At 43.1% G+C, this 15621-nt stretch overlaps 1 long non-coding RNA gene across 1 annotated transcript; it reads left to right on the top strand.

Moving 5' to 3' along the window:
• The first annotated feature begins 1737 nt into the window (after positions 1–1737).
• On the top strand, positions 1738–6705 carry LOC139037440 (uncharacterized). The gene is made up of 2 exons (XR_011490263.1): positions 1738–1858; positions 2372–6705. It is a non-coding gene; the product is annotated as an uncharacterized lncRNA (long non-coding RNA).
• Positions 6706–15621: the final 8916 nt, after the last annotated feature.

Raw genomic sequence — 15621 nt, 5'->3', positions numbered from 1 at the left:
GGGAAGTGCTCTGTTAGACATCAATGAGGAGGCTCACAAGAATAGCTCATTTGGCATCTCAATGAGAATCAATGATTCAGTGAAAATCAGACATAGTTTTATGTCTGGGAAGCAACCTGTGATTTCTCTTCAACTTTGAAATGAAAAATTCCCTCCACATAAAATACAATAAAGACCCTTGTGTTTTTGTTTGTTTATTTGCTAATTCTGGTGATATCTTACCGATTAGGTTTCTTTACTTTGATCACTGTTTTTTACTAGGCTACTAAGACTCTGAAGTTGGAGTGTCTTTGATCTGTGGAAGGTAGTCCAATATAATTCTTTGTTCTCAAACTCTCTGATCTCAGAACTGCTTTATGTACTCTTAAAAATTATTGAGGGTCCAAAGAGCTTTTGTTTATATGGGTTATTTCTGTGAATGAATATTAGAAATTAAAACTGATAATTTTTACATACAAGAATACACAAGCCCACATTCTATTAATATTAGCTGTTCAGAGTACTGTCAATGCATAACTTCTGAAAATCTTAACTGTATATTCATGAGAGAAAGTTAAAAAAAATAGTATTTGTATTATGAAAAAGTGTTTGGTCAGGGAGATGCTCACTGGCATAATGAGAAACACTGTTATTGTGGTTCAAGTTCTTGTTCTGTTGCTTACTAGCTGGCTAAGTTGCTTGATCTCACTGGGATTCCGTATCTTCATCTTAAAATGTGTAGAATAGCATCTTCTTGTAGGTTTGGTGTTGCTGCTCAGAGAATAGTGTACATAAATACAGTCGCAGGGGTCCAGTGATGGTAATTGTTATTAAGACGGGCTGCGTACTTGACTGTGCCCACTAGCATCGCTATGTAACAGAGCAGAGACTATTTGTATAATACGATATAGCAGTGTTGTATTGTCTGTCCTAATGGAGTCCTCTGCAACCTGTCCTATCCCCACAATTAACACTCATTTAATTTAAACCATTTAAAACCATATCGCTTTAATAAAAGCCAGTCTTCTACAATAAATGTGACCGACAGACAAAGAAGGTAACATATCAGTTTAAAGTTGCTTAGTACTTTTATAACTTTGATGAGCAGATTAAAGAGGAAGATTAACATATTTTATTATCATTTAATTTTCATTAAAAAAATAAAAATCTATTTTTAGAGAATGAGCCATTCCATAAAAATGTTATTTGTGCCAAAGAAAAATTCCACTCAAGGGCTATTACATCAAACAGGACTAAAGTTAGCTTCTCTGAGATCCAAAACAGATCTGCGAGTATAAGTTCATGGCCCACTTACTTCAGGACCTTTTTACATACTAACATTCTAATGAAATAAAGAATTGGGCATTTGCTGAGACTAATTTGATTTAGTAATTTATGAATAGCAATTTTTTGTGGTACAGAGAATAATCTGTAAGAAATACCTTGAAAACATATGGGAAAATATGCATAGGTATAAATTTCATCTTGACTCTATGTGTAATTAAGTGTAATGTGATATTGATTGAAACTGAAATTCCCACAAACTTATTTGTCTTATTCTTGCTATTAATAAAGTAATCCACTTAATTTAGTCACCAAAGAGCTATATTTATATTTACTAGGATTGACATATTGGGATTGAAATGTCCACAGAATTGGTAACTGAATCAAAGGGAAAGATAAGGGTCAGATAAGTATCTAGGTTTTTCATTTCTGAGAAAGTAAAAAAAAAGACAAGTCAAAAGACATCTGAACTTTGTTCTCTAAAGCAATGTCTGTGCTGTGTCAACCAAACTTGTGTGTGTTCGTGTATTCAGGGGTGTTCGACTCTCTTGCGACCTCATGGACTGCCAGGCTCCTCTGCCCATGGGTTTTCCAGGTAAGAATTTCCTACTACAGGGGATCTTCCCAACCCAGGGATCAAACCCCATCTCCTGCATTGTTGGAGAAGACTCTTGAGAGTCCCTTGGACTGCAAGGAGATCCAACCAGTCCATCCTAAAGGAGATCAGTCCTGGGTGTTCATTAGTAAGACTGATGTTGAAGCTGAAACTCCAATATTTTGGTCACCTGATGCGAAGAGCTGACTCATTTGAAAAGACCCTGATACTGGGAAAGATTGAGGGCCAGAGGAGAAGGGGACGACAGAGGATGAGTTGGTTGGATGGCATCACCGACTCGGTGGACATGGTTTGGGTGGACTCTGGGAGTTGGTGATGGACAGGGAGGCCTGGCGTGCTGTGGTTCGTGGGGTTGCAAAGAGTAAGACACGACTGAGTGACTGAACTGAAGTCGTGACTAATTGAAACAGGATCTCCATGTGAGATTCGAGAGGACATCTTGTGAATCTTAAAAACAAATGGTAATGTTTGCTCTTATCCCATTGTTTTTAGACAAATCTGCAATAGCAGGAAAAACCAGATCATAGGCCAACGGTGAAGAAGAGTCGGTAATGAGTTACTCCCAGTGAGGGGCCTGAAACGACCCCTGCCAGGTGCTCCAGATGTTTCCTCTCAGCTTGTCTCATCTCTTCAGTTTTATCTGTGTTGAACTCTTGCCAATTTCTTCTACCTAACTGCTCACTTCCCTCACCCCCAACCAATACTCTGTATAAAGCTTTTAAGTAAGCCAGAGGCTAAGGATTGAGAAGGGACGTGTTGACAAAGTGTTGGGTATACTGCCAGCAGGATCTATTTCACAAGTGTAAATATACATCCTTATCTGACCTCCACTTACTGAGTGATATTTCCACACCATCTCCAGAAGATGTTTTGCATGTCTGGTAGTCTTTCTGAAGCTATGGAATGAAAAAAAAAAATTTTTCCCCCCTCAGAGGACAGAAGATTATTTATGTTGGAGCCAACCAGATATTTCTCAGGCTCCTATATTGTCGCTTCAGCCAGTGATGAACGGATGTTAACTTCTTCTGATACACAAAGAAGAAGAGTATAATGTTCTCACCATCCTGACATCATCTCCGATTATTATTTTTGTTGTACTTCTAAATAATAGGATTTCTGGCATAAAGATTTATCTCAGGATTCAGCACAGTGGTGTTCTAAGATCAAGGGCTCTGACGACGATGGATTTATGCAGGTTGTGATTCTCTGACTAATTTGCTTTGAATCCAATGAACACTTGGGAAAACCAAAAAGTTATTCCCAAGATTTTACATCCTAACTGGAAAATAACAGGAAATATGGTGCAAAAAATCCCCCCAACTATTTTTCACTTCTGAAAGTCAAAATGGACTTTTTCATTTGTCGATCAAATGAATTTAAAATATAGGTGATAGATACTTCAGTCTTACTTCTTTACACAAAATTTCGAGATCTTGCAGAACTTTTTATTTTCCTTTTGGCTAATGTAAATTATTTTAAACACTCTCTATGTCACTGGAAGTAGTGACTATTTTTAAGGTTTCCCACTCCATGCTACATACATGTATGTTAGTGTTTTTAACCTCAATGTTGGGGAAGGGAAAGAGTTCAGGGGACAACTGGGATTAGGATTAGTCAGCTAATAACAATGTCATTGATGTCACCAGATGGTCAAGACTGAAATCAGGTTGATTATATTTTTACAGCCAAAGATGGAGAAGCTCTATACAGTCAGCAAAAACAAGACCGGGAGCTGACTGTGGCCTAGATTGTGAGCTCCTTATTGCAAAATTCAGGCTTAAATTGAAGAAAGTAGAGAAAACCACTAGGCCATTCAGCTATAACCCAAATCAAGTCCCTTATGATTGTACAGTGGAAGTGACAAATAGATTCAAGGGATTAGATCTGGTAGACAGAGTGCCTGAAGAACTATGGATGGAGGTTCATGACATTGTACAGGAGGTGATGACCAAAACCATCCCAAAGAAAGTGGAATGCAAGAAAGCAAAATGGTTGTCTGAGGGGGATTTACACATAGCTGAGAAAGAAGAGAAGTGAAAGGCAAGGGAGGAAGGGAAATATATACCCAACTGAATGTAGACTTCCAGAGAATAGCAACGAAAGACAAGAAAGTCTTCAGTGAACAACACAAAGAAATAGAGGAAAATAACAGAATGGAAAAGACTAGAGATCACTTAAAAAAAATTGGAAATATCAAGGGAATATTTCATGCAAGAATGGGCATGATAGAGGCAGAAATGGTAAGGACTTAAGAGAAACAGAAGAGATTAAGAAGAGGTGGCAAGAATACACAGAAAAACTATATTAAAAAGATCTTAATAACCTGGATAACCACAACAGTGTGGTCACTCACCTAGAGCCAGACATCCTGGAGTTTGAAGTCAAGTAGGCCTTAGGAAACATTACTATGAAAAAAACCAGTGGAGGTGATGGAATTCCAGCTGAGCTATTTCAAATCCTAAAAGATGCGGCTGTCAAAGTGCTGCACTCAATATGTCAGCAAATTTAGAAAACTCACTAGTGGTCACAGGATTGGAAAAGGTCAGTTTTGATTCCATTCCCAAAGAAGAGAACTGCCAGAGAATGCTCAAACTACAGTACAATTGTGCTCATTTGACATACTAGCAAGGTAATGCTGAAAATCCTTTAATCTAGTACGTGAACTGAGAATTTCCGGATAAACAAGCTGGATGTAGAAAAGGCAGAGGAACCAGAGATTAAATTGCCAACATCTGCTGCATCATAGGAAAGGCAAAGGGATTCCAAAGAAACATCTACTTCTGCTTCAGTGACTATGTTAAAGGCTTTGACTATGCCAAAGCCTTTGATTATGTGGATCACAACAGACATGGACAATTCTTAGAGATGAGAATACCAGATCACCTTACCTGTCTCCTGAGAAACCTGTATGCAGGCCAAGAAGCAGCAGTTAGAACCATACGTGGAATAGCAGACTGGTTAAAAATTGGGAAAGGAGTACATCAAGACTGTATATTGTCACCCTGCTTATTTAACTTATATGCAGAGTACATCATGTGAAATGCCAGGCTGGATGAATCACAAACTGGAATCAAGATTGCCAGGAGAAATATCAACAACCTCATATATGTGGCTGATACCACTCTAATGGCAGAAAGCAAAGAGGAACTAAAGAGCCTCTTGATGAAGGTAAAACATGACAGTCAAAAAGCTGGCTTAAAACTCAAGATTCAAAAAACTAAGATCATATCATCTGGTCCCATTGCTTCATAGCAAACAGATGTTGGAAAAGTGGAAACAGTGACAGATTCTATTTTCTTGGGCTCCAAAATCATTGTGGATGGTGACTCAAGTTACAAAATTAAAAGACGCTTGCTCCTTGGAAGAAAAGCTATGACCAACCTAGACAGCATATTCAAAAGTAGAGACATTACTTTGCCAATAAAGTTTCATCTAGTCAAAGCTATGGTTTTTCCAGTAGTCATGTATGGATGTGAGAGTTGGACTATAAAGAAAGCTGGGCACCGAAGAATTGATGCTCTTGAACTGTGGTGTTGGAGAAGACCCTTGAGAGTCCCTTGGACTTCAAGGAGATCCAACCAGTCCATCCTAAAGGAAATCAGTCCTGAATATTCATTGCAAGGACTGATGCTGAAGCTGAAACTCCAATACTTTGGCCACCTGATGCAAAGAACTGACTCATTGGAAAAGACCCTAATGCTGGGAAGGATTGAAGGCGGGAGGAGAAGGGGACAACAGAGGATCAGATGGTTGGATGACATCACTGACTCAATGGACATGAGTTTGAGTAGGCTGCAGGAGTTGTTGATGGACAAGGAAGCCTGGCAAGCTGCAGTTCATGGGCAAAGAGTTGGACATGACTGAGTGACTGAACTGAACTGAACTAATGGTTTTTCCAGTAGTCATGTATGGATGTGAAAGTTGGACCATAATGAAGGCTGAGCACTGAAGAATTGATGCTTTTGAAATTTGGTGTTGGAGAAGACTCTTGAGAATACCTTGGACAGCAAGGATATCAAACCTGTCAATCCTAAAGGAAATCAGTCCTGAATATACACTGGAAGGACTGATGCTGAAGGTGAAGCTCCAAAACTTTGGCCACCTGATGCAAAGAGCTGACTCTTTGGAAAGACCCTGATGCTGGAAAAGATTGAAGGCAGGAGGAGTAGGGGGCAGCAGAGGATAAAATGGTTAGATGGCATCACTGACTCAATGGACATGAGTTTGAGCAAACACTGGGAGACAGTGAAGGACAGGGAAGACTCGTGTGATGCAGTCCATGGTGCTGCAAAGAGTTGGACACTACTGAACTACTGAACAAAAACAACAAGGCCTGTTATTCTGAACAGAAGTTTGAACTCGGCTACCTTGTCTCTAGAGATTTCTGGAACCTCTCTGCACACCTCTACCAAAGAGCCCAGAACGTAACCTGCTTCTCTCTCAAAGGAGGTCACAACAGGGAAGGTCACTGGGGAAAACCAGGTGAAGAGGTAAGACCCTCCACTCCCTGAATGCTCTCCAAGATGTCACTCAAGGTGGCATCTCTGGATGAGGAATTGTGATCCCAACTTTACAGACCAAGAAGCTTTGACTGGGAGTGGTTTAGCAATGATGGTAAAGCAATTAGTCACAGAACCAATCAGTGTGGGAATGAGGATGGGAACCGCATCTGCCCTCCTGCAGGCATCACTCTTCGCTTGGAGGATTTAATTATAGCCTGAGTGAGAGGCGGTGTGGAGAGTTCTGCGGATGGGGAGTTAATGTTGGCATGGCTGTTCGGATTAAATGAAATAAAACCTTTTGAAGGCTTTGGATGAGCTTTGGAAGAGGCTTCGTTTTCTTCCTTTAAGCCAGAATTCTGTATCTGTGTCTTGGTGCAAAGAAAAACAAAGATGTGATAACACTGGGTCATGTGCCCCATCCAGCATGCCTGAAGTGGTCAAAGGATGCTAATATGATTATGAAGAACTCTCTTAGGTCTGTGCTTGGAAAATATCATTTATTCTTTTTTAATTTTTGGCCATACTGCAGGGCATGCCAGATCTTAGTTCCCCAACCAGAGACTGAACCTGTGCCCCCTGCGTTGGAACTGGACCACTGGGAAAGTCCTTATTCTATTCCCTTAAATAGTATAATTTTTACATAAACAAGCCACACAAACTCTGCAAGCCTCATAGTTACCTCAACTATGAAATAGAAAGGATTGAATAGTGTAAAATTTAGGTTTCTAAAATAAGCGTCTGCAAAATCCAAACTGTGCGAAAAAAAATACATGTATAAATATATATGTATATATATATTTAAGGCAAGACTATAGAAGCAATCTGACCAGACAGACCATAAGCTCTTCAAGGGCAGGGACCACCTCTTTAATTTCTTTTGATTCCCCCTAATGCTTGGTACTTAGCACTAAGCAGGTGTCCAGTAAGCCTTGTTGGCTGTCAAGCCAAGTGTTAAGATGCAGAAGCTTTATTTGTCTGCACAAATCTGTTCTGGGGGCCATCCCTGCCAAGGCAGGCCAGGGAATTAAAGACTCTATAATTAGGCCTAGAGTGTTGCGCCAGGCACTCTGTGTCCCTGTTGGTCGATGTGTCCCCATGATGATGTAGTGACAGTTGCCAGTCTCTCTGGGGCCTGTATTCAGCTAATAGGAATGTTAATTTCACTTTATTTTTCTTCTTGACAGAGGAAAAGCTTGTCATTCAAGCCCATCACAGAAGCGCTATTGTTTTATAACTCAAAAAAGGGATTTCCCTCCTTCCACCCTTAAACTGCAAGTCACGGGTTGAGGGTTTAAGTTAGAAAAAGGAAACAAAAAAAGGAAAGTGTGCAAAGTAAAACACATGTGGTGTGGATAGTCTGAAAAAGGAAATACATATATGACTTAATCCCATTTATGAAGAATTTATGATATCAGGAATTTGACTTTATTTTTGCAAAACCTCATGGCAATGCTAGTATATTATTTGCCCTTTTTGCAAATGAGAAAATAGGTTCAACAGCTTGCCCACATTCACATAAGTGGTAGCTGGTGTGAAAGATCATGTCTCCGATCCCCAATTTGCTATGCTTCATGTGTCGTCTCTTCCCCCACTCCCACTTACTGTTATCTTTCCTGTTCCCTGTCCCATAGGGAGGGAGGGGGCAGGCATTGCTGTGTTTCTACAGTTGCCTTTCTTCTGCCTTCTCCCTGTCTTCAGTTTGTGCTAAAGAGATAAATTAGTAAGTCCTCTGAAAAACATGTTATGATTGTTCTGTTTGTAGGCAATTCTCCACAGAGTTCTAGGAGCTGAATGTAATATTTCAAAATTTGTTCAAGTGTTTTCCTCTTCTGTCCCTATTTCTTTAGCTAAAAAAAAAAAAAAAGAAAAAGAGCTAGGGTTAGGAATAATAGCAGTCACAAAGACATATCAGTGTTTACAACTGAGAGTTACCAGTTTACCTGATCCTCATAACAAACCCTTGACGGCAAGTAGGGCAGTGTGGTTAATCTTGAATTGATAAATGAGGAAGGGGAATTCTGTGTTTTAAAGGACTTGCTCAAGATCACTCAGATGGTGAAGAAAGCATGGCATTCAAATCTAGATCATTGACTCTTAACTTAGGATTCTTGAAAGTACAGCGGAGTGCGATTTAAATACTCAGTGCTGCTAGCTTTCTAGGGGATTTGGGGCCAGATGGCAACCTGACTTCATCCCACTTCCCCATCATTCCCAACACTAAACCTAGTTGTCAGTCCTGATTCAAACAGCTGCTGGGCTGGCAGGCGGCTCAGAGCAATTAAGACCTTAGACTCCATGGGAGTTCCAACAACTGGGAGAGGTCCCAAAGAGCAGACAAAGAAAAATGACACAAACAAGGGTGCCCCTCAGCCAGATACGTGATGATCAAACAAGACAATGGGAGCAAGGTAGAGAAGCCTGGGAGATACTTGACCAACTTAATTAAGAAAATGAGACCCCTTATGGGGATTTAAGGATAGCTCAAAATAGAATTTACATCTAAAAACTGTGACTTGTGAGCGATAATGCTTAGTAAACAATTTGAAGGTGAGGATGGACACTGTTGAGATTCAAATATTAATTTGCAAGACCAGGTGGAAGAAAAAATCTTAAAGCAAAAGATAAAAGCTAACCAACCCAAACAAACAAAAACACAAAAAAGACAATCATGAGGGAAAAGTTAAAAGACTTGAAGAACAGATCCTGGATGATTAGCATGTGACATAGGAATAGAAGGAGAAAATAGAAGAAATGGAGGAGAAACAATAATAAAACAGAGGCTACTAAAGGAATCTAAGAGGAGATGGTGAGTGATGGGCAGTTCCTCTAACCCATGGGATTCAGACTTTGTTTGATCAGTAATGATGGTCACTCAGTCGTGTCTGACTCTCTGTAACCCCATGGAATAGTTCGTGGAATTCTCCAGGCCAGAATACTGGAGTGGGTAGCCGTTCCCTTCTCCAGAGGATCTTCCCAACCCAGGGATCAAACCCAGGTCTCCCACATTGCAGGTGGATTCTTTACCAGCTGAACCACCAGGGAAGCCCAAGAATACTGGAGTGGGTAGCCTATCCCTTCTCCAGTGGATCTTCTTGACCCAGGAATCGAACTGGGGTCTCCTGCAGTGCAGGCAGATTCTTTACCAGCTGAGCTACCAGGGAAGCCCGAGTAATGATGGAGAGGTTAATATTTTGATTTTCAGTGTACTGAACACTATGTGTATGTATGTGTATAATCTTACAGTCTAAGGTGTAAAGAGATGTATGAAGAGAAATATATATATAGTGTGTATTACTACATGTGAGTGTGTGTATATATATACATACACACACATATTTGCCCTCCCCTCCCTGTCCCACTTCTGTGTCTCCTCCTACCTTAAACTGTAAGTTTAAAGGCAAGATCTCTATATTTGTGATCTGGGGTGGCTTGTGTCTCTGAATCTAGAAAGTATTTAAGATTGGTGACCCATTTACTCTCACTTTTACCTTTCTCTTGCACTTTCTCTTTGTTGTCTGGCCAGAACTTTCAGCTTTTAATATGTATTTGTTGAATACTGGCTGCTTCGGGAGGGAAAGAAACCATGAGAAATGATTTTGGGGAATGGGAGAGGCTAACGTTTTTTCCCTTAAAATCACAGCTGCCTCCAGATGAAGTTGTGAAGTGGCACATTGTCCCCACCTATCCACTCACCTGTCCCATGTTAGGACTTTAAAGATCCTTTCTCTGCCTTACTCTCACCCTCTGTCAACAGAGGCCCCCAATCCAAAGGGATACCAATCATTGCTTTCTTATGCAAATTCTTCGAAAGCTAATTGTGCCCATCCCTTTGGTTCAAATCTAATAACTTCTAAAGAGTGAAATTTCAGGTATTATCAGATCATGAAACAAAGTATTTGGGGTCAGGAGAGCCTTTGATGAGCTCCTCAAATGACAAGCATTGACCCCTAGAAAAGTCATTTAATAGGAAACACTAGCAGGTTTGGAGGGCAGACTTAGCCAACTCACATAAAGTGGCAGCGCCGATGGTCTTCAGTGTGAAGCTGGCAGCGTCCTGATGGCTAATCAGGTAGGTTTCAGTATAACTTTTCTTTCTTACCCTGCTTCTGAATGACCAGGCCCTAGAGTGGCAAATCATGTGTAAGATGCTCAGGTGTCTTTTAAAATGGAGCCAAGAAAGGACTGACAGATGAGCACGCAGCGAGGACTGAGAAATATTCAACGGGGAGAAACTGAGCGCAAAGGAAAGGAAGCAAACAGCTGAGCCGGCTTCCCAGGAGTATTAATCAGGCATCAGAGGGAAGCCTGATGACAATGAAAGCAGCAGTCAGAGACCTTGCTGTAGGAGCAGAGGACAGTGAGGCAGAACTAGAGCTGCAAGCACACGCTGTCGGTGGCTCCCAGAGCCCGGCCTCCTGGCCCCGGTGACGGGGCGGGGGTGAGGAGGAGGCAGATAGAGAGGGGAGCACCAGCGGGAGCGGGCTGGGAGGAAGGAGCAGGTGCTGGGGCCGCGTGGCGAGGCTGTGACTGAGACGAGAACCGAGAATCGAATTTCTCCAGGTTTCGTTCACTCCACATCAACATGGGAAGGGCTGGAGAGGCGAAGGGCCTGCACAGTTGGGCTGCGTGAGGTGCTCTGGACCACCCCTCATCTTTTTCTCTTTTTGGCCTGCCTCCCAGATGGTTAAGCGTCCAGCTCAAAGGCAGTGGTGAGCATCTGCGGAATGCCAGCTGTTTGTATGAAGCTGGGTCCACGTTTAGTTGAGTCTTAACTGCTGGGCCCTTTCTGCTTCCTTTGTCTCAAGACAGAGACTGAGGCCGGGTTGGGGGCATGGTCTCTCCTTGATGGAACTTCAGACAGGCTCCTCTGCATTCTCTTCCCAACTAGGCCTGGACTTTTCCTGCCAAGCTGGATTAGCAGAATCCCCCTTCTCATTGCATTCCCATATCTATCCAGATTGCTCATTCCCCACCTTTTGCCCGGGTATAAAATCTGATTTCTCTGACTTCAGCAAGAATTACGTTAAGTTAACTTAACCAGAATCCCCTCTTACTTGTGATGTTTCCTTGGAGTAAATTTCCATCCACTGACCTCCCACCTCTCCCCCTTCTCACTGACTCTAAAACCCCCACTTTTCCTTATTGTTTTCAGGGCTGAGCTCATCTCTCTCCCCTACTGCAAAACCCCAATGCGGTCGGTAGTCCCCGTATCTATTCCAAAAGTCCCCCTGAATAAAGCTGGCCTTCCTGTTTTAATGAGTGTCATGAATAAGTATTTTCTTTCACAGAAGAGAGAGCCAGTTATCTTCTGATAATATAAGGAAAAAGCAAAAGCGGATGAACTGAAATGAGGCACCCAAGAACTCACTAGAAGTAAAAGCATAGCATTCAGACCCAAGGGTGGGTTTTACTCACTGCGGCAGTCTAAATTCCTTTTCTCTCTTTCATGTTCATTCCTACCAATCCTCTCTCTATGCCACCTCCACATTTGCATAATTAATAAATGTGAAATTTGGAAGATAAAGCCAGACTTTTGAAGCCCACTTTAGGCTCTCATTGCTTCCCTCCTAGGTCAATCCTTCCCAGATTTTAATGTGTATTTAAATTGCATGGAACTCTTTCTTCTTCCATGCAGATTCTGATGTGGTGGGTCTAGCGTGTATTTCAAACAAGATCTCAGAAAATGCCAGTTCAGGTCTTAGATGCTTGTTTATTTCCCCTTGAATCACCTTGAAGAGGTCTGAAAACATACTGATGCCTGGGTCCTACCACAAACGTTTCTGATTTATCTGGTCTGCGTGTGATCTGGGCGTGGAGAATGTCACGTATCTTTTGGAATTGTAGTTTTGTCTGGATATATGCCCAGGAGTGGGACTGCTGGGTCTTATGGTGACTCTATTTTTTGTTTTTTGAGGAAATTCCATACTGTTTTCCCTATTGGCTGCACCGACTTACATTCCCATCAGTTTTCGCTTCTTTGGGAGAGTAGCAGAACCTGGTGACAGTGAGTGTCGCTGGGCCTGCCTGGAGCTCAACAGCTCCTGCCCGGCTTGGAAAGGGCACGGTCTGCGTGCATCCCGCGGTCTCCACCGCACTCCGAGCGTGCATCCCGCGGTCTCCACCGCACTCCGAGCGTGCATCCCGCGGTCTCCTCCGCACTCCGAGCGTGCATCCCGCGGTCTCCACCGCACTCCGGGCGTGCATCCCGCGGTCTCCACCGCACTCCGGGCGTGCATCCCGCGGTCTCCACCGCACTCCGGGCGTGCATCCCGCGGTCTCCACCGCACTCCGGGCGTGCATCCCGCGGTCTCCACCGCACTCCGGGCGTGCATCCCGCGGTCTCCTCCGCACTCCGGGCGTGCATCCCGCGGTCTCCTCCGCACTCCGAGTGTGCATCCCGCGGTCTCCTCCGCACTCCGAGTGTGCATCCCGCGGTCTCCTCCGCACTCCGAGTGTGCATCCCGCGGTCTCCTCCGCACTCCGAGTGTGCATCCCGCGGTCTCCTCCGCACTCCAAGTGTGCACGCGCGTCACGGCCCAGCCGCCTCCACTTGCATCGCCTCCCTGGGCCTCACAGATCTGGAGTTCCCCACTGCTAGCCTGCAAACCTGTGTTCCCATCCTCACCTTCCAGGATATGGTTCCAAACCACTCCTCTCTCACGTGGTTTCCTCGTCTTTAGGCATGTGATACTCTGGGTGTGTGCCTCTTGCCATTTGTCACACCAGGTTTCACACTCTGGTGCTCAAGCTTTCCTCCCAGCTCCCTGTGAGTGAGGTGACCTTCTTGCTTCTTCATGTGTTGAAGGACCCCAGCATTCGTTTAATGAAGGAAAAGTGCATGTTATGAATTGAATTATGTCGTCTTCCCACTTCATGTGTTGAAGCCCCAACGCCTAGGTGTTCCAGTACCTCAGGATGTGGGTCTGGAGATAAGACCTTTACAGAGATAATTATGGTTATGGTTAAACAAGGCTGTTAGGATGGGAAGAGGAACTTCTCATGTACAAAGATGTGAGTAGGCAGAGGGAAGGCCATGTGAGGACACAGCAAGAAGGGAAAGCTTGCAGGCAAGGAGAGAGGCCCAGATCCAACACCTGGATCTTGGATTTCTAGCCTGCAGAACTGTGAGAAAATACAGTTAAGTTGTTTAAGCTCCCTAGTCTCTGGTACTTTGTTATGGCAGCTCTAGCAAACTAATACAGTGGGGAAGAAAGTTTCTGTTTTAAATAGAATCAGTTCTTTGAAAGGGATATCAAGTTAATGATACAGGATGGTCTAGTAGCTTCTCTGTGGTTTCTGTATTTGGTTTGAAATGGAAAAACTTTATCTAAAGAGATTTTCCTACCTAAAATGACCCTTTATCTGTTACTTTCTCATGGGGATTCTATCCATTTGTTGTTCTTCTGTTTTATTACTCCTACCATCATGGATATTTCCAAAACTACCAGAGGCTTGAGTTAATAGGTAGATGAGATGGCCTGCAATGTGAATCCTAGTATTGTCAAGATGTGAGGAAGAGAAATCCTGAAAGCCTTCCTAGACAATAAGCCTGTTTTAAAATAAATTTTAGGAATAGAGATTTTTTTTTTTTTCAATAGACAAACCAGTAAAAGAACCAAGGAATTAGGTCATTTAGTTCTACTTTGGGTAAAAGTCATCTGAATTACTGTAGTTGGCCATAAACTCCCAAAGGACATTTTTTAAACATCAGTTGGGATAGATATCAACACTTGGCTCAATCTAGAAGTCCACAGTGACACCAGTCAGGTGCCCACCTCCCTGGAATTGCTCATCTTCCCAGTTTATTGGCAAGCATCACAACTGGTCTTGACAACCAAAAGTGAAACATTAAAACATGACTTAATCAACAGTGGGAGGAGTTTGTCTTTGGAGGCCAGGAAAAGGAGACTAAATAGAGAAGAAGTAGTGTTGGAGGAAGTCCTAATCACAGAAGTGCCAGCAGGAGAGAAATGTAGTCTTCATAAAGGCCATCAGTTCAGTTCAATTCAGTTGATCAGTTGTGTCTGACTCTTTGTGATCCCATGGACCACAGCATGCCAGGCCTCCCTATCGATTGCCAACTCCCAGGGTTTACTCAAACTCATGTCCATTGAGTTGGTGATGCCATCCAACCACCTCATCCTCTGTCGTCCCCTTCTCCTCCTGCCCTCAATCATTCCCAGCATCAGTTCAGTTCAGTTCAGTCACTCAGTCATGTCCGATTCTTTGTGACCCCATGAACCACAGCATGCCAGGCCTCCCTGTCCACCACCAACTCCCAGAGTTTACCCAAACTCATGTCCACTGGGAGAAGGCAATGGCAACCCACTCCAATACTCTTGCCTGGAGAATCCTGTGGATGGAGGAGCCTGGTAGGCTGCAGTCCATGGGGTTGCAATGAGTCAGACACAACTGAGAGACTTCACTTTCACTTTCTACTTTCATGCATTGGAGATGGAAGTGGCAACCCACTCCAGTGTTCTTGCCTGGAGAATCCCAGGGATTGCGGAGCCTGGTGGGATGCCGTCTATGGGGTCTCACAGAGTCGGAGATGACTGAAGCAACTTAGCAGCAGCAGCAGCATGTCCATTGAGTTGGTGATGCCATCCAACCATCTCATCCTCTGTCGTCCCCTTCTCCTCCTGCCCTCAATCTTTCCCAGCGTCAGGGTCTTTTCAAATGAGTCAGCTCTTCGCATCAGGTGGCCAAAGTATTGGAGTTTCAGCTTCAACATCAGTCCTTCCAGTGAACACCCAGGACTGATTTCTTTTAGGATGGACTGGTTAGATCTCCTTGCAGTCCAAGGGACTCTCAGAGTCTTCTCCAACATCACAGTTCGAAAGCATTAACTCTTCAGTACTCAGCTTTCTTTATAGCCCAACATTCACAAAGGCCACGTGCCCTGGCTAAAACTCAAGATTCAATATTAAGGAATGAAAAATATAGTACTTGTTGGCAATTAATGAATTCTGCCCCAGGTACTAAGTCCATGAGTCAAGGGTCCATTGAATTTCCCTTCCCTGTGATTGAACTGGTTCTAGGATATCTGGAGAGGCTTGGGGCTAAGTTGGATACATGTATGCATTCATTCACTCATTCAATCATTTGTTCTTCAAATATTCATTAAGTTCATGTCCATTGAATCGGTGATACCATCCAACCATGTCATCCTGTCACCCTCTTCTCCTTCTTAGTTCCCAAGTACCAAATATTCTGAAAATTAACCAGGATGTGCCTTGT

This window comes from Odocoileus virginianus, chromosome 11, assembly GCF_023699985.2.
Source record: "Odocoileus virginianus isolate 20LAN1187 ecotype Illinois chromosome 11, Ovbor_1.2, whole genome shotgun sequence".
In the NCBI taxonomy this organism is placed as follows: domain Eukaryota; kingdom Metazoa; phylum Chordata; class Mammalia; order Artiodactyla; family Cervidae; genus Odocoileus; species Odocoileus virginianus.
This window is presented reverse-complemented; position numbering and strand designations above follow the sequence as displayed.